The 24,205-nt window shown below is 36.2% G+C and overlaps 1 protein-coding gene across 2 annotated transcripts in view; it reads left to right on the top strand.

Annotated features, from left to right (window-relative positions):
• KHDRBS2 (KH RNA binding domain containing, signal transduction associated 2) overlaps positions 1-23,909 on the top strand; it is a 926,489-nt gene extending 902,580 nt beyond the window's left edge. For both annotated transcript variants that reach the window (XR_011974335.1, XR_011974338.1), the window contains one exon: positions 23,774-23,909. The gene's annotated coding sequence lies outside the window, so the exon portion shown is untranslated. The remainder of the gene's footprint in view (positions 1-23,773) is intronic.
• The last annotated feature ends 296 nt before the right edge of the window (positions 23,910-24,205 follow it).

Below are 24,205 nucleotides of genomic sequence, written 5' to 3'. Positions count from 1 at the left end.
GAAGGAAGAGAAAATGCTGATGGATTGAGATGTGGATGGAGCCCTTTCCAAACCCAAAAATGACCTAAGTAAACACATGGATGCTTGAAAATCAAACCTGGTTAACTGCTAATCATGTAGTCTGACTAGAATGGAGAGTGAGCAAAGGGGAGAGCATAAAATAAGGCTAGCAAGTTGGGTTAGAACACATTGGGGTGAGCCTTGAATTCTAAGCTAAGAGATTTGTATTCTATCCTATATAGACCAATGGTTTCCAAATTAGAGGAGGCTATATACTCCAGTGCTATGCAGGATGCTTTCCTAGGGTAAACCATGTGAGCTTCTGCACTTACAGGCAGTAGAAATGAAGTCGCCCACATATTTTCAATATAGGAAATGTACACTTCCCAAAGAAGCAATCAAGTGGGCTGTCATTCCCCACCAGGATCCAGCCCTGGCAGTAGACACTGTGCTGGATGGTTAGTCATGGGTGTTCCTTACCAGAGGCCCAGCCAGGAGGCAAGCAGGTAGGAAATAATTTTCCACCTGACCCATATACCCATATATTTCTATCCCCTCTCTCACCTGAATCATCCATTCTCTGCCCTGTACTTGCAATACAGAAGGTTCCAAGGTGTAACAGTTAGAAGCAGACTCTGTTTCCTCAGGAACGGTCACTCTGCCAGTGCCTAGGTAGTTGGAAAGAGAGGATGATGAGGACAAAACTGGGAAGGATTTTGGATTTCAAACTGAGGAGTTTACATTTGATCCTGGAGGTCATAGAAAGCTATTAGAGTTTACTGAATGGGAAAGTGACATGGTTAGATTTGGGCTTTAGGAAAATCATTTTGGTGGTTGTTTGATGAATGGATTGAAGAAGGGAAAGACATGAGGCAGGGAGATCAAATAAGAGCATACTGCAATAATCCAACCAAGAGGTGATAAAATCGGCATTCTCTGAAAGGAAAGAAGGAGATGAATATGCATATTGTGGAAGTATAAAGGACAAACTTTGACAGGTGAGTGGGATAAGAGAGAAAAAAGACAAAAATCACATAAATTGTCAATCTGGATGGTCAGAAGTATAATACTTCCTTCGACTGAAATTTGGAAGTTCAGAAACCCAAAGGTGGGTTTGGCAGGGGGGAAAAAGGCCAATTAAAGACATTCAAAGAAGCCAGGGAATTCAGAGAAACATATGAAGCTTCATACAAACCACAGCATAATGCTGCAGAGTTGAGAGCAACTACATTATAAATGCATTTAGGTAGTATAGTGGTCAGAATGCCAGTATTGAAATTAGAAAAACAAACTAGGTTCAAATCCAGATTCAGATACACTTATAATCAATGGTAGGTCATTTAACTTCTTTCAGTCTCAGTTTCCCCATCTTTAAGATGGAGATAACAATAGCAATTGACTTAGGACTTTTGTGAAGATAAGGAAGATACCATATGTAAAGCACTTTGAAAATCATATAAAAACATATAAATCTTAGCTACAACTAATAAAAAGTAAATGATGTAAATGAAAAATGGCTAAAAGGAAATCACACTCAAAGTATTTGAAAAACTAAAGAAAATGCTTCAGGAAAAAATGGTGAAATAATTGTCCCTTCACATCCATGAGTGGGGAAACTATTCTAAAATACATAACATACATTGTTAGATGTATTCATTGTATCAGGATTTTTTTTTATTTTGGTCAAAAAAAAAGTTAAATCTAGACTACCAGTGAAATGATTGTGATGTAAAAAATTTTTTAACTTCAATAAAACGTATTAAAATATATTTTAAAGAAAATAAATAGAGGATGATCTCCAGTGTCAAATACAGCAAACCCTTCAAGAAAGATGAAGGTTGAAACAGAAAAGACCTTTAGACATAGCAATTTTCAGGTCAATGATACCTTTGGAGAAAGCTATTTCGTTAGAATTGAGAACCAAAGATACAGATTACAGGAGGTGAGTAGCTAATTAGGAAACAGAGGCAGAAACTGTAATTTTTTGAAGGGAAGCAGAAATAGGACAGCAGCCTGAGGGATCCAGAAGAAATTTACAGTACAATTTGCTCACTGGATTATAATATCAATGCTTAAGAAATAGAAGAAACTTGTCATTTCTTGAGTTTCTGACCTGATCACTTGAAGAAAAGTTTAAGCAAATAAAGCCATCAAAAGTTATGTCTAATAGTCATATCATTATGAGGAAGTATTAGAATTCTCTAGTCTGTCAACATAAATGATGTCATATTACTTTTTCAATTGGGCTTTTTGGAACCACTCATATATCCTGTATTGAGGGGAAACCAACCTTCCACTCGTCCTTTTTGGTATTTTTATCATAATTTGTCAAAGACCTCTTCTTTGGTTGTTGAAATACTCATATGTCAGACTTCTATTCCTACCTGCCACTGGTTCTAGGCATTTTTCAGGGATGGGAATCTCTCAGGGCAGCACATGGTGTGATGAAGACATGGAGTTATCATACTTGCATGAATAATTGAGTCAGTGGTCAATATCACATGCAAATGCTGTTTTTCAGGTGAAATGCTACTCCTGTGGGTTTTAAGGAATCTCTCCTAAACCCTTTTTTTTAAGTTGAATGGTTTTGTCTACTTTTTTCCTTTTATTTAAGTGGTAGAGTGCAAATGGCCAATCTGTTTATTTTTATGTCAAATGGATCTTCATGGAGTCTTGCTTCCTGTAACAATCTTATTCAGAAACATGACTATAAAAATATTTTGAAAATTATTTCATTAGATTGATTTATAAATTCCCATTTGATCCTCACATCTACCCTGTTGATTAGACAGGGAAGAGGAAGAAACTGAGACCCAGACAAGTACAGTAACTCACCCAGTATCACACAAATGGTAAATGGAAGTTCAAAGTCTCAAAATCAGGGTGTCCAGATTCATATATGTTGTCTTCCCACTACAGCAAAGTCTGTAGAAGTTCATAGGAAAGAAAGAATGCTTTCAGATCAGATAACAAAGAGGAGACTGCATGAAGAAGTTGCAATTTAACTTGAATTTAAAAGACTAGTATGTTGTCATTCCCTTACCAAATGTAATAATAATATTGATTTGATTAATATTTCCAGAACAAAGGTTGTAAAACTATGGGGAAGAGAGTAGCCACATGAAGGCTTCAGGGCAGAAGGCAATGTTCTCTGTTGTCAAGAGTAGATAGATATGATGCATGATCTGAGACTAGCAATATATACTAAATGCTATTAGGCATTACATAAATATAGAAATGTCATTAGCAAGCCAAAAAAAGTTAACTCATTCAGAATTTTCCCTTAAATGACTACTTAAAAATTTAAACTGCCTATCTACTTTCAAATATTTATAGCAAATTGGCAAAATAGTTGAGGGCTTTATTTGGCTCAACAGTTAGATGCTTCACTTATAGAAATGAAAGCAAATTACAACTGAATTAACTTAAATTTCCTTTTCAGTTCATGAATGCTTGTGGTCATTTTCATATTGCACATTTAAATTGTACATGGTTCTACTCAAGGAGGATAATGTAGACACCAACTTTCCCTCAATTCATGCCTGAGAAATTATGTATTTGAGACAGACTAATTGATCAGAAAGAATTCAAACATGAAGCCAATATGTGAAAATTTAACTGAAGTGACAGTTAATTTTTCAATGGATTATTCTCTGATGTTTCTATGCCTCTAAGATCTCATGGGTTTGGGTACTCTTTCTAGCAGTGCATATTATATCTCATTCATGAATCCTTCTGTGCAATTCTCATCCATATCATTCCTTAAGTCATTCACAGTTTCTCTCCTCTCCAATACATAGTTGTCAAGTGGATATTTCTAAAACTGGCTAAATCACATCACTGCCCTGCTCAAGAAGCTCCAACAATTCACCATTACCCCTGGGATAAACTATAAACTCTTATTTTTGAAAGCCCTTTATAATCTGAATCTAGCTTGCCTGTCTGAGCTGGTAATACATTGTTTTCCTTCATACACTCTCTCTTTCAGCTAAAAGGACCTACTCTCTTGTTCTTGTATACAACATTCTATCTTCCATCTCTGTCTGGAATTCTGATCCTCCTCATTTCTATATCTTGGAAGCCATAGTGCCCATCATGGCTAGATTCAAGTTCTATCTCCTTCAAAAAAAGCTTACTTATTTATCCAGGTATTTGTATTCCTCTTCTCCTCTTGTATTTTTCCCTAAATATTCTGTACTTGTATAGCTATAAATACAGTATATTTTATATTCTCCCACTAGAATGGAGTCTGCTTTGCTTTCGTATTTGTATCTTTGGCATATAGCATAGTACCTGGATTAAAAATAAGTGAAACAGTGAGGATGACAGAGGGGACAATCTGTTAGAGGAGAGAGGATGGAATGGTATCACTTGAACAAGTAGAGGCATTAGCATTGGTAGGAAGTACGTCCATTTCATCATGTGAGATGGGATGAAAGACGAGAAGGTGGCAGAAAAATTCTGAGTGATAGGAGATAAAAAAGAGATTATAAGAGGGAGTTCACATCAAATGGCCTCAATTGTTTTCTAAAAGGTAAGTTTTTCAGCTAAGAGAATGGTGGGAGGAGGAGCCATGGGAGTTATAAAGAGGGATGAAAAGTCTTGGAAGATCTGTAATGGAACAAGGAACAATGAGCTGATCAAGGAGGTATAGTAGGATTACCTTTCATTAGTGTGACCCCAGTTGAGGTTGGATGATATAAATATGCCTGTTGATTGGGTAACAGTTGAACAAGTTGTGGTATATGATCATGATAGAATACTGCTATGCTATAAAAATGGTGAGCTCAATGATCTTAGATTTACATGAAATAACAAAGAGTGAAACCAAGAGATTGTTATACTGCAATATTGCAATATTGTGACTGCAATATTGTTTTAATAACAACTTTAAGTAAATAAGTCATTTTGAGAATTGAAGTGGAAAGGGATTGGAGGGGCAAACACAGAGTAGGGTTTTTTAGGGGAAGGCAATGAGAGGTGAAAAGCCAATAAGATGATTTCAGAATTCTTCAACACAGAGGTGCTATGTTTGTAAATGATTGGAAGAAAAAGGGGATGACCATCTTTGTGTGTGGCTGAGGTGGAGTGAAGGAGTGCTTATAGGAGAAAAGAAGGTTGAAGAACTGAGTGGTTAAGGTATTTGAGGGAGAATCAATATATAAGTTGAAGTCATCTAGTATGAGAGCAGGAGTTGAGGAAGAGAGGAAATTTGTAAACCAGGCATTGAACTCACTGAGGAAGTGAGGGGAATTACAAGGGGGTAAAGAACAGCTACCAGGATTTTGATTGGATGGTAGATAGTATTCTCATGAACTTCAGAAAAAGAGAGGGTAAGTTACTGAGGGATGGAGGAAGGGGAAGAACCTGTAAGTGACAATGGGAAGTAACAAGTATTCCAGCTTCCCAAACTTGATCGAAGCCAAGGAGAATAAGTGAAGGTGAGACTAATATTGGAAAGGATGTTAAAGGACACTGTCATCTGGGGAAGCCAGGTTTCAGTCATAGCTAGAAGAAGTCAGGAGTAGGAGAGAAAAAGATTTCATTGTTGCCTATGGAAAGAATGAAAGAAAATTTACTGTATTTGAAGGATACAGACATTTTAGGAGAAGGGAAAAGATAAGTCACAACTGGGCAAGGAACAGGAAGATTTTCTTTGGGGACTATCCTTCCAAATAAAAAGAAAGGAAAAACAGCAAAAAACAATAAATAGTCCAGTAATATAATGGTAACTGACCCTTAAGGTGATACTTTGGGTTTAGAAAGACTCTTATTTGAAATCATAGCATTTAGAGTCAGTTAAATCCTAGTCATCTAATGATGAATCCAATAACCTCATTTCACGTCTGAAGAAAATGAGAAAGAAGGATGTGAAATAATTTAGTCAGTGTCCCACAGGTAGAGCAAGTGGCAGATCTAGGACTGAAACCCAGAATCTCATTCCAAATCTGTTACTTTCACCCTGGTCCCAGATGTTGTTGTCACTTATTCCATGAGTTCACTTAAAATTGGAAAATGTGTATATATACATATATGTATATATTTATGTGTGTGTGTGTGTGTGTATGAATCATGTCTAACAGGGAAGAACAGAGTGCAAATGCATGCTTTTATAATCTTTGTACTTCTACTGAGAAGAAAAATCAATCTTTAAGAAAGTTTCCTAGGTCAACAAATACTGATTGGGGGTAAAGGGAAATATCATTATATCTTAGATACTTAGCAGAGATTATTTCTTTTCTTTTGTCTTTGTATCCCCAGTGGCTATCATGTATTAGACGTAATAAATGCTTATTGACATTGACTGATTGATGTCAAAAGTCTTTTAATCCAACTTCAAGGTATTAAATGACATCCCCAAGGTTACCCAAGTGTAATTACCAATTTTGAACCTAGATTCTCTGATTCCAAACCTACTATACCCAGGATGTCATGAGACTGTAAGTTCTACAAGGGCAGATATTTTGTTTTATCTAATCTTTGCCCACCCAAGCATCTCAGACATTATCTTGCAAATAGATAATTAATAAATGTCAGCTGAATGGATCCATGTTGGACATAGGACAAGACATTTGATGACAAATGCTTAATGAAGATAATGGAGGAGAGGGAACTAATATGGGGGAAAGAATAGGAAAAGGAAGAGAAAGTAGAAAGGAAATTATATTAAAGACAGGAAAAGAGAAAAAGAGAAAGAAGGTGAGAAAAATAGACAGCCCTCGACTGTACTTGGTTGCTTCATAAATATTTTCTGAAACTGGTTTCTGTGCAATAGGATTTAATGATTCATGGCATAGGCTAATTGGCAGGTGTGTTGAGTGTCTTGGGAAACAACATATTGCAGGATGGGAAGGAAAAAATTTCACTGTTATTGCAGATAATTTCTTCAGAATTCCCAAGACAAGATTGTTTCAAGGGTGACACCACTCAAAATGCAAAATATTAAATGATGTGGAATCTAGAAAATTGGGTTTGGAAAATTCAATATGGGACAAGCTCATATACTGCAATTTAAAAAAATATATTATTCTAGTATTTATTCCCAAGTAAATTTTGGAAATTTTCCCTTCCTCTACCCTACATATATGTTCAGTGTCTAAAAATACAGGTTGTCCAACCTCATGAGGAAAATGTGGAAAAGAATGTATATACATACATATATATATATATATATATGTATGTATATATGTTCTAGTGTCTTTTGCTTTTTAAACCAAAGCCATAAGGTCATAAATCTGGTTCTAGAGAAGACCTCAAGCTCAAACAAGTCAAATGGCTTTGTTGCTTGCTATATGCTTTCCCCTTCAAACCCTTCCTGTTAGCAATGAAAACAGGTAAGCAAAAAAAAAAAAAAAATAGTATGTCTGACAGCATAACCAGTATTGTGTTCCCTCATTCCCTTCTCTCTGCAGTAGGTGTGGTTTCTTTTCTGTATCTGGATCATTACAGTTAATATGAATTCAGCAGGCTTTTAGTGTTCTTTATACTTGCATTATTGTAGTCAATATGTTTTGTTCTCCTCTTTCTGCTGTCTTCATTCCAAATCAGTTTCCATGAAGGAATATTTTAGGGCTCACATTGTTTGACTTCATTTCATATATAAATTCCATATTTTGAACAGAGAGACAGGTTTATCTTAAGAGCAACTCATGCTTATTGCAGTCAGTAGTGAACACCTTGCCCTTTTCCGAGTACACAGGCATTCTCTTTACAGAGGTAAACCATGTAGCTTCCTGAGTTCATTATTTTCCTAACTAATCGGGAGTTGATGGAAGTAGGAAAATATACAAGCTCTGAACAGCTACATTCTTTGTGCACCTAAACAATACTTGGAAGTAGACTTTTAATCTCTCCATGGTGAGGTCTCTGTGAAAAGGGACTCCTCCTGAAAACAAACAGACAAATAAATAAATAAAACTCTTAAAGTTAGCTAAGCTAATTTTGAAATTTTAATATTAAAACTGGTTTGAGTTTCTAAATCAAGAAGATCTGGACACACACACACACACACACACACACACACACAGATAGTATGACAAACTCTCAGTGCCCAGAGAACTTCTACAACATTGTAAGTTGTTAAGCATCAGTAGAGAGATTTTCCTCAATGTAAATTCTTTATACCAATGAAATCAAAGGATGAGTATAAAAATAATTAGCCTTACATACTGTTTAGGACTCTAGGACCACCCACTTAAGTTTAGTAATCTCAGCTCCCCTAAACCATACCCCTAGTCAAGAGACCTCAGAGCACATAGATATACTTTTATGGGTATACTGATGTAGGGAACTAACAGGAGTTGAGGGAGTGGGAGTTAGGGAACTTGGTGGAATACTCCTATAGTTAAACAGAAGCTTAGATTGAATACGTACTTATTAAACACATCCAGCCCACACAGTACTTTATTAAGTGCAAATTGATGAGGACATATATGGGGGTAGGAGTGGATAACTGTAGAGATAGAAGAAATCCGATCTAATATTACAAAAATAATTACCAGTAACTCAGTGCCAAAATGTTTTCCTCAGCTCTTTATTTCTATTTCTGTTACAGTCAATATATTTCATACAGAGAAAGCATGAATCACAAGTTTGTGACTTTCTGACTTTTCCCTTTACTAGAAGAACTGTTTTGGCACAAAGAAGCCATGAATTTCCTGCTTCCTGACTTGCCTCCTTTTCTTAGCCATGGAAAATTTCTCTTTTTTTTTTGTTAGTCACTACCATAGTAGTACTTATCAGGCATGTCCAAGATAGTAGCCCTATTGGAGAGGAGCATCCTTGTGTCCCTATATAGGCAGATCCCATAATATATTCTTCTGAGCTAAGATCATCATTGTAGAGGAAAACCTGGAGTTTACTTTGCAGTGTTTCACTGTCCCCTTGTGTCCAATCTTGGCTGTTTAAAATAAGACAGTGACAATTCTCAGGTGGAATTTTGCAGAACAGAGAGAAACATGGAATAATCCTCCTCCAACCCGTCAAAGATTATATTTCTCTCAATCACTGGAGTATTGAAACCCATCAGACCAGTAAAAGAATCATTTCATTTAATGTGTGTGTGTGTGTGTGTGTGTGTGTGTGTGTTCGCTCTCTGAATCAAAGCATAGTGAAGTAAACAGAGCCAGGAAAACAAGATACACAGAGACTAAAAAGAAGCTGAAGTCAAATTTATTGTGATGACTAATCAAAGTCCTGAAATTCAGACACTAGAACATATTTCCTAGGTGAGGGACTATGGGTACAAAATTTTAATTGCACTGACAAATGTGGTCATTTTGTCTTTTTGTTTCATGTAGCTATTTTTTCTCTGTTAAAAGAAACAGTAATAGTACAGATGTTTTCCTTTATTGCACTTCACAGATATTAGATTTTTTTACAACTAAAGATTTGTGGCAAAACAGTATTGAGCAAGTCTATCAACTCCATTTTTACAACGTGTTGACAATGTCTCTGTGTCACATTTTGATAATTCTTGAAATATTTCAAACTTTTTCATCATTATTGTATCTGTTATGGTTATCTGCAGTCAGTGATCTTTGATGTTACTATTTTAATTGTTTTGGGGAACCCTGAATAGCACCCATAAAAGATGGCAAACAATTGATAAATGTATGTGTTCTGACTGCTCCAGTGACCAGCTGTTCCCCCATCTCTCTCCCTCCCTATCCTTTGAGAAACAACAATATTGAAGAAAACTCAAAACATAAAAAGCAGAGGCAGGGCTTGAGACGACTGACTCCAATTTTGAAATAAGTTCTACAGTGTGTAAAATGCTATCAAAGAGCATCACATGCTACAGAGAAATCTTTTGTAAAAGAAAGATTCAATTGATATAGCAAATTTAATTGTTGTCTCATTTTAAGAAATTGCCACAGCCGTCCCAGCCTTCAGAAACCACCATCCTGATCAGTCAGCAGCCGCAACATCAAGGACAGACCTTCCACCAGCAAAAAGATTATGGATAGCTAAAGGCTCCATTAATTGTTAGTATTTTAGCGATAAAATATTTTTTAATTAAGGAGTGTATATTGTTGTTTTAGAGATAATGCTATTGCACATTTAATAGACTGGAGTATAGTGTAAACATAACTTTTTATATGCACTGGGAAATAAAAAAAAAATGTGTTACTCACTTTATTTTAGCATTCACTTTATTGTGGTAGTCTGGAACCAAACTCACAATATCTCTGAGGGATGCCTGTGATAGCTAACATTTCTATGGTGCTTACTATAAACTAGACACTGTGCTAACTGCTTTGTAATTTTTGTCTTCTTTGATTTTCACATCAATCCTGGGAAGCAGGTACTATTATGATTTTTATTCTATATGATATTGAGGCAAATGGGTTGTGACTTGCCCAAAGTCACATAGTTCCTAAGTGTCTGAGGTTTGAATTCAGGTCAGATTTTCCTGATTCCAAGTGAGTGTTCTGTCACCTAAAAGCTCCCCAAAAGGAAATGTGTATATATCACTTTAAAGGAAATATACAGAATTATAGCTTTGAAAGGGATGTTAGTAGCCATCTACTCCAACTGATAGCCAGAATAAAATCCCTTCTACAACATAACTAAGAACTGGTCATCTAGCTTTTGCTCTAAGACTTTCATTGAAGGTGAAACAACTGTCTCCTTGGACAACCCTTTCCATTTTCAGAAAGCTCTAAATCGTTTGGAAGTTTGGTTTTTGAGTTTTTGTTTGTTTTTGCTTCCAGATGTAAAAAGTGACTGCTTTGCAATTTCCACCCATTTTATTCCTGGGTCTACATTCAGAAGCAAAACAAATGAAGTTTAATCCTTTTTCCCTGTAATAGCCTTTTAAATACTCAAACACAAGGGTCACCTGCTCTTTAAGTCTTCTTTACTTCAAATTAAATATCTCCAGTTCTTTCCAATATTCCTCATCTATGGATGTTCTGCATCTTATGGAGGAGTATGAAGGGACTATTATCTCTTTATGCATAGAGACTGTGACTCTCCTAATAAATCCCAAAAATCAAGATGGGGGAGCATAGAATAGTTATCAGTGTTAAGTGCTGTCTTTGCAGAAGAGGTTTTATAGTCATAGAAACCACTGACTACTTTTCCGCAGACAGAGACAGAGAAAGAGAGATGTATATATAGATGTATGTATATGCCCACAAGTACACATATACATGTATGTATGTGTACACATATATATTCTATGTACATATATAGTGTGTTTAAGTACATACACACAAATATGTATGCTTATATATGTATATATACATATATATGTGTATCCTCATGTATATGTATGTGTATATATATATATATATCATATATACGCATCTATTTGTGTAAGTGTATAACTATACAAAGCCCTTTCTTCAAAAGTAGCACTTCCTGTCCTAGTATATCTACATCTATACTTACCTCTTCATCAAAGGCAGCATGTAACAATACTGATAGATATCCTATGCTCTCCCATTTTCATTTTTAGGATGCATTAAGAGAATCAAAGCACCCACAAATAAGGAGATGAAAGTACCCCTATATGCTGCTTGGTCAGGAATGAACTATTTTTTAGATATGACATTTCATGGAAGACATTAAAAAGAAGCAATAATAAGGTAGATGAGGATCTTTTGCAACAATTGGACATATTTAGTCTGGGAAAGACTTAGGGGATGATAGCTATATTTGAGAATTTAAAGGGAAATTATTGGGAAAAGAAATTACATTTATTTTGTTTGGTCCTTGAATGCTATACACAGATAACATGTGTATATATATTCATGTGTATATTACATATGTGCATATGCATGTGTGTATATATACATACATATGTAAAATTACCTTCTCTTACTTTGGACTTGATGCAGTTTATTATACGTCTGCCTGACTAATACCCTCGTAAGGGAGAGCAAAAAATTATTTAAAATACTTTTGAAACTCTTTTTTTCAATCCTTATGCCCAATCTTTTTACATTTTACTTAAAGAAATTGAGAAAATGGATCAAAATTGAGACTGATAGTCAGAGCATTAAGTGCAACTCTCAGCTGAGTCTGATCCAGTCTATTAGTATAAGTTCAGGGGGAGCATGTGTGTGTGTGTGTGTGTGTGTGTGTGTGTGTGTGTGTGTGTGTGTGTGTGTGATGAATAGAGTGCTGAATAAAAGGGTATGAACATAATAGTCAATATCTTCTTATTTCAAACTTATTTCCATTATGGATGAGCTACTTCACAGCTCCACCAACAGTTCAATAGTATACTACTAATTTCACAATATCTCCAATATTGATTATTTCTTTATATTAACATTTTGTCTATTTATACTCTGTGAGGTGAAACCCAGGGTTGTTTTGATATATATTTTCCTTAGTTTTGTCTGCATTATTATATTTTTGTCACCATCCTATATTCCCCAAAACATTAATACTAATCCTAATTTGATTGTCAACTTACTCCTTATAGTTTTTTTAAGTTCTCTTTGTTGTTCTTATCATTTATTGTATCCGTAGCAAATTATGAGTTACATGTGATAGTTGATAGGATCAAGTCTGTTTTTAAAAAATGTATCCTCAACTAATTGTCCCCAATTCTATTTTTGTATTTGTCTTTTCTTTTCTTTTTTTGTTTACTTTTTTTAAAAAAATATTTATTTATTTTTAGTTTTCAACATTCATTTCTACAAGATTTTGAATAACAAATTTTCTCCCCATCTCATCCCTTCCTCCACCCCCAAACACCAGGCATTTTGATTATGCTTCCCCCAATCTCTCCACTCTTGTATCACACCCCTCCCTTCCCTTATCACCATCTTCTCTCTTTTCTTGTAGGGCAAGATAAATTTCTATACCCCATTACCTGTATTTCTTATTTCCCAGTTGCATGTAAAAACAATTCTCAATATTTGTTCCTAAAACTTTGAGTTCCAACTCCTCTCCCTTCCTGCCTCCCCACCCATCCCCACTGAGAAGGCAAACAATTCAATGCAGACTCTATCTATCTATCTATCTATCTATCTATCTATCTATCTATCTATCTATCATCTATCTCTCTATCTATCTATATCTATAGATATATCTATATCTATATATATAGTTTTGCAAAAGACTTCCATAATAGTCATGTTGTGAAAGACTAACTATATTTCTCTCCATTCTATACTAACCTCATTTATTCTATTCTCTTTTTTGACCTTGTCCCTCCCCTAAAGTGTCTACTTCTAATTACTCCCTCCTCCCATTTGTCCACCCTTCTATCATCCCCACACCCCACTTATCCCTTTTTCCCTTACTTTCCTGTAGTGTAAGATAGATCTCCATACCTAATTGAGTGTGCATGTTATTCTCTCCCTAAGCCAAATGTGATGAAAGTAAGCTTCACTTTTTCCCTCTCACCTCCCCGCTTTTCCCCTTCATTGAAAAAGCTTTTTTTTGCCTCTTTTATGAGAGATAATTTGCTCCATTCCATTTCTCTCTCTATCCTCCCAATATATTCTTCTCACCCCTTAATTTTATTTGTTTAGATATCATCCCTTCCTATTCAACTCACCCTGTGCCCTCTGTCTATATCTATATAATACCTCTAACTATGCAAATACTGAGAAAAGTTTCAAGAGTTACAAATATTGTCTTTCCATGGAGGAATGTAAACAGTTCAACTTTAGTAAGTCCCTTATGATTTCTCTTTCCTATTTTCCTTTTCATTCTTCTCTTGATTCTTGTGTTTCAAAGTCAAAGTTTCTATTCAGCTCTGGTCTTTTCATCAAGAATGCTTGTAAGTCCTCTATTTCATTAAATGACCATTTTTTTTCCATTGAAGTATTATGCTCAGTTTTGCTGGGTAGGTGATTCTTGATTTTAGTCCTAGTTCCTTTGATTTCTGAAATTTCATATTCCAAGCCTTTTGATCCTTTAATGTAGAAGCTTCCAAGTCCTGTTTATCCTGAATGTATTTCCATAATACTCAAATTGTTTCTTTCTGGCTGCTTGCAATATTTTCTCCTTGACCTAGGAACTCTGGAATTTGGCTATGATATTCCTAGGAGTTTTTCTTTTTGGATCTCTTTCAGGAGTTGATCAGTGAATTCCTTCAATATTTATTTTACCCTCTAGTCCCAGAATATCAGGGCAGTTTTCCTTAATAATTTCATGAAAGATGATATCTAGGCTCTTTCAGGGCTTTCAGGTAGTTCCATAATTTTTAAATTGTCTCTCTTTGATCTATTTTTCAGGTCAATTGTTTTTTCCAATGAGACATTTCATATTGACTTCTATTTTTTCATTCTTTTGGTTTTGTTTTGTAATTTCTTGGTTTCTCATAAAGTCATTAGCTTCCATCTGTGCCATTCTAATTTTTAAAAACTATTTTCTTCAGTGAGCTTTAGAACCTCCTTTTTCATTTGGCTAATTCTGCTCTTTAAAGCATTCTTATCCCCATTGGCTTTTTGGGCCTCTTTTGCCCCTTGACTTAGTCTCATTTTAAAGGGGTTAGTTTCTTCAACATTTTTTTAGTCTTCTTTAGCAAGCTGTTAGCTCATTTTTCTTGCATTTTCTTGCATCACTCTCATTTCTCTTCCCAATTTTCCCTCCACCTCTCTTACTTGATTTTCAAAATCCTTTTTGAGTTCTTTCATGGTCTGAGGCCATTGCATATTTATTTTGGAGATTTTAGATGCAGAAGCAGATGCAGAAATGTTATGTCTTCCTCTGATGGTATGCATTGTTCTTCCTGGTGATCAGATCTGCAAATGAAATGGAAAGACAGTTCTTAAGTGCATACTATATGCCAGGCATTATGTTAAAAACCAGAGGTATAATTAGAAAATGGAAACTATCTCTGCTATTAAAGAGTTCTTTTCTAATTAGAGTAAAGAACACTTATAGGAGGGTTCATTAGATGAGTGTATTGAAAGGTCAAGTGTTTCTTAGGGTGCAGCAATAGGTAGGAGAAGAAAGTCTAGGATTTACAAGTAATCCTTGCCTTTATTCTACAACAAACTGAACGTACGTCCATTAAGGATCTGCTATGTGGGGCTGCTAGACAGCTCAGTGGATAGAGTGCCAGGCTTAAAGTCAGGAACTCATCTTCCTTACAAGCTGTGTGACCCTGAGCAATTCACTTAACCCTGTTTGCCTTAGTTCCCTCAACCGAAAAATGAGCTTGAGAAAGAAATGGCAAATAAGTCCAGCATCTTTGCCAAGAAAACCTCAAATGGGTCACTAAAAGAAAGACACAATTGAAATAACTGAACAACAACAAATTTGTGATGATCTGTGCCAAATGCTAGGGATACAAAAAATAAATATGACAGTTCATGTCCTTAAGGATCTTTCAAACTCCTAAGGGCACACACAAATAGAATACAAGGAAAATTAAGGAGGAAGAGGGCACCACTAAGTAGAGAAAGAAGAAAAAGCTTCTCAGAAGAGAAGCTTCTGATCTCAATTTTGAAGATGATGATTCTGAGAGACAGAGATAAGAGAATGTGTTCCAGACACAATGAATACTCTGTTGAATACACAGAGGTGAGGAAGCAAATTTGAGGAAGAGCTAGCTGTCCAGTTTTTATGGAAACATTGGATTTGTGAAGGAGAGTAGCATAAAATAAGGCTGGGACATCAAGTAGGGACTGAATTTTAGCACCTTAAATATCAGGCAAAGAAACTTATATTTTAACCATGGAGAGACACTGAAGGTTTTTCAGTAGGGGAGTCACATTGTCAGACCTGTGCCTCAGGAATATTATCCTAGCATTTTATTTGATAGAAGAATAGAAGAAAAAAGAGACCAGAGGTTAAGGAATCAATTAGAAAGCTATTGTAGTAGCACATAAGAGACATGATAAAGATCTGAACTGTGGTGGTGGAAATGTAAATAGAGAAAATGGAATAGATATCAGAGATGTTGTGACTTTGGAATTAATAAGGCATGGCAATTGATTATACTTGGAGGGTGAGGGAAGGAGAAAAATCAGAAGTAAAGGTTAGTTTAGGTACCTGGGTGCTGGGGAGAAAGGTGATACCTTCAATAGAAATAAGAAAGACATGAACAAGGGGATATATGGGGGAAGGGGGGAAAATAATTCTATTTGGGACATACTGAGCTTGAGATGTCCATAGGATGCCTATAGGATATCTAGGAGCAAACATCTGAAGACTGTTAATGAGATAGGACAAGTTCTGAAAAGAATTTAGGACTACACATGTTGTTGGTACCTATCATTATCCCAAATAGATAATGCCACACATCTTCTGTTTACTTATACAAATTCAACATAAACTGTCCCTGAACCCCTCAGCAGGGCTTTTATTCTTTTTTTTATGTGACCAGTAATAAATGTCTGCCCTCCTGATGATATTAGTGGGTCCTGATCATCATTTTATGAAACACCATAAGCTCCTTCCTCTTCAGAATATCTAGTCCCATCTTCTGGTAAGAGAATCTCATATCTACTACATGGCACCAATATTTTAGCGTGCTTCTTTCACTTTTTCTCTTTTGCATGTTTCATACAACCTCCTCTTTCCTGATACACTTTACATTTTTTTTTTGCCTCCTTGAATTACTTTGCTTTTTTACTTTTTCTTTTAAATGAAGGAACTCTTCCATTCATTCATGAAATACTTAATTTCCCTTCATAAACTGCAGAACAGAAATTGATTAGTCCAATGATTTCACCTTTTCTTTCATTAAGGAAACCAACTTGTACATTGTATACCTGTAACTGTCATCTGTCTCTGGAAAAAACATAAACTTAGGGGTACAGAGCCAAGACGGCAAAGTGAAAGCAGGGACTCACCTAAGCTCTTCCACAAATTCCTTCAGATACCTCTAAAAAGTGAATCTGAACAAATTTTAGAGTGCAGAATTCATTAGGAGACAGAGTGCGGCAGATTTCCAGCACAGGACAACTTAAAAGATCGACAGGAATGATCTATTACACCAGGTTGGGAGATCAGAGAATGCCAGCACAGACTGGCCATAGCAGAGTGGGAATGGCTCTGGGTGGTCTGAGTCATCAGCTGCAATTCCAAAACTTCTCAGCACAGGACAGGAGTCAAGCAGAGCTGGGTGAGAGAGAAGTGGGGTCCTGCAACAGTAACAGAAGCTGTTCCTTTGGCTATCAGCCCACAGACTGAGTGTTTGAAGTCACCTACTAGAACTTCTGGGAGCCAAGTAAGTGCCCTTGTTGACCTTGAAAAAAACCAGAATACTGCCCCAGGAAAACTGGGAATAGTGGGGTCAGCAAAAGGGGTACAATAGTATTTTAGCTCAGGAGACTAATGAGATCAAAGGGAAGGGTCTCTTGCCTCTTGCTGTGGTTGAAGAGGACCAGTGCAGAACTGGAGACATCCCAGCAAGCCTCACTTCAATGGACTAGCAGGAGATCTTGAGCCCCAGAGGAGTGGAGCCAGGAAATACCAACACCAGGACCCCAGGCATGCTTTAATACAGCCAGAGGAAATGGGCAGACACCAGTGAAGATGGAGGTCCACCAACTGCTGAACCTGCCCTACTCTAGCACAGTCATAGAGGAGGAGAAAACCTCCAGAGGCCAGACCACCCATCACCCCCTCACACTGAGAACTTTAAGTGTAACTCTGGGGAAACTCAGATAGACTTCACCTGGCCTCAGTCTTCACACACACCAGCCATCTCAGCACCAGGTCAGTTGCAGCATTATATAGCTTCTAGCTGAAAGAACGAGAGACCACAGCACACAAAGCCAGTAACCAGTCTCCTAGCTCCCAGTACAAGAAACATAGGACACAGCCCCAAGTGCCCCAGAAGCAGATTCATTTTAAAAAGTCAGGAAAAAGGCAATCATCATTAGCAAGAAGCAAATTAGAAAGCCAAAGACCTTAGAGTCTTATTATGGGAACAGGGAAGATCAGAATATGAATTTAGAAGATGAGAAAATTGACAGTATAGCCACATCTGAAACCTCAAAAGGGAATACAAACTGGTCTCAAGCTCAAAAAGCATTCTTGGAAGAACTAAAGGATTTTAAAAGCTAAATTAGATAGGTAGAAGAAAAATTGATTAATGATTTTAAAAATACAATTGAAAAAATGAAGAAATAATTTAATGAAGAGACAGTTCCTTAAAAAGTAAAGTTGGCCAATGGATAAGGAGATACAAAACCTAATTGGAGAAAATAACTCCTTCAAAGGAACAACTGGACAAATGAAAAAGGAAGTGCAAAAGCTAACTGAAGAAAATAATTTGTTAAAAATTAAAATTGAGCAGGCAAAATTTAATGACTCTACAAGGCATCAAGAACCAATCAAACAACATCTAAAGTATGAAAAAATAGAATAAAATGTAAAATATCTCATTGGCAAAACAACTGACCTGGAAAGTAGATCCAGGGGAAAAACAATCTAAGAATTATTGGTCTACTAGGAAGTCATGATGAAATAAAGAACCTGGACAGGATCTTCTAGGAAATCATCAAGAAAAACTGCCCTGAGGTCCTAAATCCAGAGGGCAGAATAGTCATCAAAAGAATCTACCAATCACCTCCTGAAAGACATCCCAAATTGAAAATGCAAGGAATATTGTTGTAAAATTCCAGAATTAGCAGATCAAAGAGAAAATACTGCAAACAGAAAGAAACAGTTCAAATATCTAGGAATGACAGTCAGGATCACACAGGACATGGCAGCTGCTACATTAAAAGACCAGAGGGGATTCGAATATTATTCCATAAGGCAAGAGAACTTGAACTACAATCAAGGATCAATTATTTAGCAAAACTGAACATAATCTTTCAGGCAAGGAGAAGGATATTCAATGAGATAAAGGATTTCCAATCTTCCTGATGAAAAGGCCAGAACTCAATAGAAAATTTGCTCTTCAAATACAAGACTCAAGAGTGGCATAAGAAAGTAAACAGGAAAAAAGGGGGGGGGAGGAAACCTTGTTATTTAATATGGGCAAACTGTTTACATTCCTATATGGGAGGATGATACTTTTTAATCTTGAGAATTGTATATTTATTATGACATTTGAAAGGGATATTCATACACAGAGGATGTGGGTATAAATTAAGAAACATGATGAGACAAAGCTTAATTAAAGGATGTGAAGGGAGAATAGGAAAGGAGGAGGCAGAAAAGGACAAATTACATCACACGAAGAGGTATAAAACATATTACAGTAGAGAGAAAGAAGGGAGGGAGGTGAGCATTGTTTGAGCTTTACTCTCATCAGATTTGGTTCAAGGAGGGAATGACATACTCAGTTAATATAGAAATCTAAGGAGGGGAAAGGACAAAGAAAAAGAAGGGAGTAGTTAGAAGGGAAGGAAAATTGAAAAGGATGGTGATCATAAGTAAAACTCTTTTGAGGAGGGGAAGAGAAAAGGTAGAAATAAGAGCACAAATGAGGGAAAGGGAATAGGATGGAGGGAAAGACACAGATAATAATCATAACTATGAATGTGAATGGAATGAATTCTCCTGTAAAACAGAGGTGGCTAGCAGAATGAATTAAAAATCGTAGTCATACAATATGTTGTTTATGAGAAACACATTTGAAACAGGAGTATATACACAGGATAAACATAAAAGGCTGCAGCGGAATATTTTGTACTTCACCTGAAGTAAAGAAAAAAGAAGGGGCAGCAATCCTAATCTCAGACAAAGCAAAAGCAAAAATAGATCTAAGCAAAAGAGATAAGGAAGAAAACTATATTTTGCTAAAAGGCACCATAGACAATCAAATAATATCATTGCAACATATACATACATACATATATATAATACATATACATCTATACGTCTATAGATATATATCTATCTATAGATAGACAGACAGACAGATAGATAGATATAGATATAGATATAGATGTAGATATAGATATAGATACAGATATAGATATAGATATAGATATAGATATAGATATAGATATAGATATGGATATAGATAGCAAATGTGTTGCATCCAAATTTGTAGAGGAGAAGTTAAGGGAGCTACAGGAAGAAGTAAACAGCAAAACAATACTAGTGGGGGGAACTCAACCTTCCCTTCTCTGAACTTGATAAATCTAACCTCAGAACAAACAAGAAAGATGTAAAGGAGGTAAACAGAATTCTGAAAAAGGTAGATATGATAGACCTCTGGAGAAAACTGAATGAGAATAGAAAGGTTTATACAATCTAATGCAAGAAAGCAGAAATAGTCAATGCATCCTTTTCAGAGAGGGACTGGAACCCAATTAGGAGATGCGATTATTTGAAGTATCATTAATGCTACCTTTTTCAATATTTCAACAGATTTAGGGTCTCATCAATATGAGTACTCCTTTGAATGAAAGAAATCCAAATCTATCTATGCCTGCCCATCTTGTCCCACTTCTATCCATATTCTTCCATAAATCCACCACAAGAAGGAGGCATTCATTTTGCGGAAGGTCTTCCCCTTTTTCTCTTCACCTTGTATGCCATTTAGTGGAGTACACAGCATGTCCTTTGGTTATTACTCAATCCCACTACAGACCTGGCAATGGGAAAGTGTGCAGCGGCCATGAGCAAGTTTAACTAAATTGCAAAAGAGGAATCATATGTGAGAATCAAGTGACCAGAAAAAACAAGTAGAACTTTATTAAAATCAGTCTTGCAGCTCATTTGTAGGAGTCTGTAGGCTTACAGAAATATCCGTTGGATCCGCTCTAATTGTCTGGGTCCCCTTTTCTTTCCCCAATGCCACTGTCACTGCTAGAATACATACAGGGCAGATAGGACAGAAGAGAGTCAAACTCAGAGTCACAGACAGCAGGCAGAAAAAAATGTTAGGGAGAGATGCATTGGTACAGGCAGAGAAGCACTGCCAGAAGATAAAGAGGAAGAAAGAAAAGCAAAAGCACAAAAAGAAGGCACCCCTTTCTACTATGTAAGCATAGAGGACAGACAGGACAATTAGGGAGAGAGATGCTACTGGCTGCTCTATAAACACTTGTTCTCACTTCATTCCTAGACACTACACCAAGACATCATCCTTGACACAGATAGGATGCAATAAAGATTCAGTCCTCCCCCTCCAGAAAAGGATTTTTTCCCTGGTAATTAGGGTGGTTAAACTTGTTTCTACTGGTAGTATGTCAATATAGGCACTTTGAAGTGTATAGCTATGGATTTTATAACTATAGCCCTTATTACCCACAGGGATGAATCTAGAGCTAGAATCATCTTTAGACACCATCTAGTCCTAACCTCTTCATTTTCTAGATAAGGAAACGGAGGCCCAAGGAATTTGAGTGACTTTCCCAAAGATTCATAGATAGAAATAATCAGACATAGTAGTTGAACCCAGTTCCTCTGGCTCCAGAGCCAGGGTTCTTTCCACTGCATAGAGCTGTCTCCCTTTCCCTAAAAGATTCTTTTGTGTAAGTTTTATTTCTCTTTTCTAGAACCTGACCTGGTTCTAGGATCCTGGTCTTGAAGTCAGGGCATCTGTTTCCTATATGTATGTCTGTATACAAATAGGTCAAAATTTCTCTAGAAGGTCCTGTTACTTTATGTTTATCTGTGGCCAAAGGAAAGAACCCAGAAACCACACTGAACTAACCATGATTCCCTATGGAAAAAAAAAAAAGAATGAAAAATAAACTCTCAACTCCTCCAAGAAGTTTGTGGTTTAAAACATTTTTTTGAGGCTGCATTTTTCCCCACTTTGAAAATATATACTGGGGGGAAAAGTATTCCCTCATATCTACTATTTTTCCCATCCTAGTTTTCTTATTTCTTTATAAGCATCTCCTGTCTTAATAACACTTCACTTCTCTCAATGTGTCAGCAATAAAACAAAAATATTGGATGGGGATATAATCCTTTCATAGGGTAGTAGACAGCAGCACCTTAATTTTGGAGTTTCTTCCCCTTGTTTTCTAATTAGTATTTCTAGTTGTTTTTCTTCCTAAGCATCAGGAAAGGTTTCCAAATCTAGCTTCCTAGGTATGTCATCTTGATTGGATTATTGGCTAATAATGTTTTTTATCACCTTCTCTAGCCTCCCCGTTCAATTAGAAATTACCCTGTGTATATCTTAGGAATACTTTTATGCATACATACAATAAAGATTCTTGATGGTAGAAAATGTTTCATTTTTGCCTTTGTATCCCCAGTATTTAGCCAAGTGCTATAGCAGGTACTCGGTAAACACTTATCTGTTGGTTAATTATTGTATAACAGATAGGAAAAGAAAATAGAAGAAAGTTAGGTGATGGAATTCTGGACTTGGAGCCAGTAAAGCTTGAATTTGAATCCCATCTGAAGCAATTACTTTCTATGTGACCTTAGGTAAATGTCTTAACCTATTTGTGCCACAGTTTTATCTGAAGGAAGGGGATTTGAAGGCATCTAGGGTCTCTTTTTAGTCATAAACCTTTGACCTTATGATTAAATGTCAATGAATAAAGATATCTGTGTAGCCTCTAAATCTTACCCCTTCTATCCTTTTCCAAAGCCAGCACCCTAGTTCTAGTCCTCCATCACTTGCTGTTTGGATTACTGGTTACAACCAAGTCCTGGCTTGTTTTTGTATCTGTAGTATTTTCCCTATCCAAACTATTCTACATATGCATGCTAGTAAAAACTTTCTTAAACATGATTTTAATCAGAAGAGGCAATCTTAATGGATAGTGAGTTGACCTCTATTGGGAAGATTTGGGTTCAAGTCTTTCATCTAGCCTAGCATATACTGGTTCCTTGACTCTTGGTGAGTGAATAACTTCTTGGTTTCTCCAGGCCACTTTCAAAGACCATAAATTGCAGAGTAGGCTCCCATCTGCATTAGTAAATGGAGTTTTCTCATTCAAACTCCTGCCAATGCAAACACAGTTGCCGTTCAAATATATATTTTTATCATTATATCACCCCCACACATACTTCCCAAGATCAGAAAGTGGTTATCTAGTATCTAGTACATGAAATCCAATCTCCTAACTTGCCATCTGTTTTATATTTTACCTCAGCATGGAACCCATACTATAGAATAAGCAAACTTATTTAACAGTGGCCACACATGAATTTCTCTCTTGCCTAGTATGGGTCATTTACTCTACCGAAGATGCTACCCTTTCTTCCACATAAAGGACTACATTATTTCTGTTTATCCTGAATTCTTCAGAGCCCCATGGAATGCTTAGCAACAGATCCAAGAAGCAGGGGTAAACTTGCAAAGGGAATTGCCTTTTCAATTACTGGGTCATTTTGTAGATGGTGCTATCCACACAGAGCCCTGCTACTGCTTCTATTCCTTTGGGTTGATAGGAGTTAATAAAAAATTTTCTTGCCGAGCATTTTGAAAATGCTTATTGACCTGCAAACCTGTAAATGGTGGGAAGTACTATTTGAGAGCAGCCATTAATCCACAATTTAGGAATACAGAACCACTAGAAGATTATACTTGCCATAGCAAGATCTGTAAAAATGCATTTCCACTGACAATAAGTAAAAATAATGTGAAATTGTAGAAAGAGATTGGAGATTTATCAGACAGAGCTTTCCAGAGAAGTAAGTTTTCACCATTCTATTCATCCGTGTTTTCAAATACATTTTTCTTCATCCTCATATTAAGTATCCAGCACTTCAAAGTTCAGATTTATAACCTCCTTGTTTTGGTGGATCATTATTGATCAGTCAGGCCTGGAACATATAAAACTTTTAAAAGCAATGTATAACTTGTGTTTCAGAAGATATTAGTTGAATAAGCTTTTTAAACTTTCAATATTCACTTCTAAAAACTTACCCAGAATTTACATTTGCTCATAGAAGAACCATTTCTTTGGTCCCTTAGGACATGATTGTATTGAAGGAATATTTAATTCAGAATGATGACTGAAATCTTGAGTTCAGGAATTTGGAAGTGGAAGGACCCTTTAAAATGATCAAGACCAACCACTTATTTTAAAGGAAGGCAAGATACAGAAATGGTAAGTAATTTGCCCAATATCACATTTGCAGTTAGTGGCTGAAACAAGATTTGAACCCATCTCCTTGCCAAAATTAGCATTCTCAGAGAACTACACAGGACAACTTATTTTCCTTCTTTTTACCTTCCAAAGAGGAATAAAGAGATATAAATTCTATAGAACTGTTTCACGGGTGGAGTCACAAAGTACCAGAGGTTCCCAAATGAGTTTGCAAAAGTCTCTGAGATCAGTGATGAATTTCAATACAGGTCTAAGCATTGCTTAATCCACATTAAGAAAGTCTACTGACTTGGAAC

This window comes from Notamacropus eugenii, chromosome 2 (assembly GCF_028372415.1).
Source record: "Notamacropus eugenii isolate mMacEug1 chromosome 2, mMacEug1.pri_v2, whole genome shotgun sequence".
In the NCBI taxonomy this organism is placed as follows: domain Eukaryota; kingdom Metazoa; phylum Chordata; class Mammalia; order Diprotodontia; family Macropodidae; genus Notamacropus; species Notamacropus eugenii.
The sequence above is the reverse complement of the archived record's forward strand: the minus strand, read 5'-3'. Positions and strand labels throughout refer to the sequence as shown.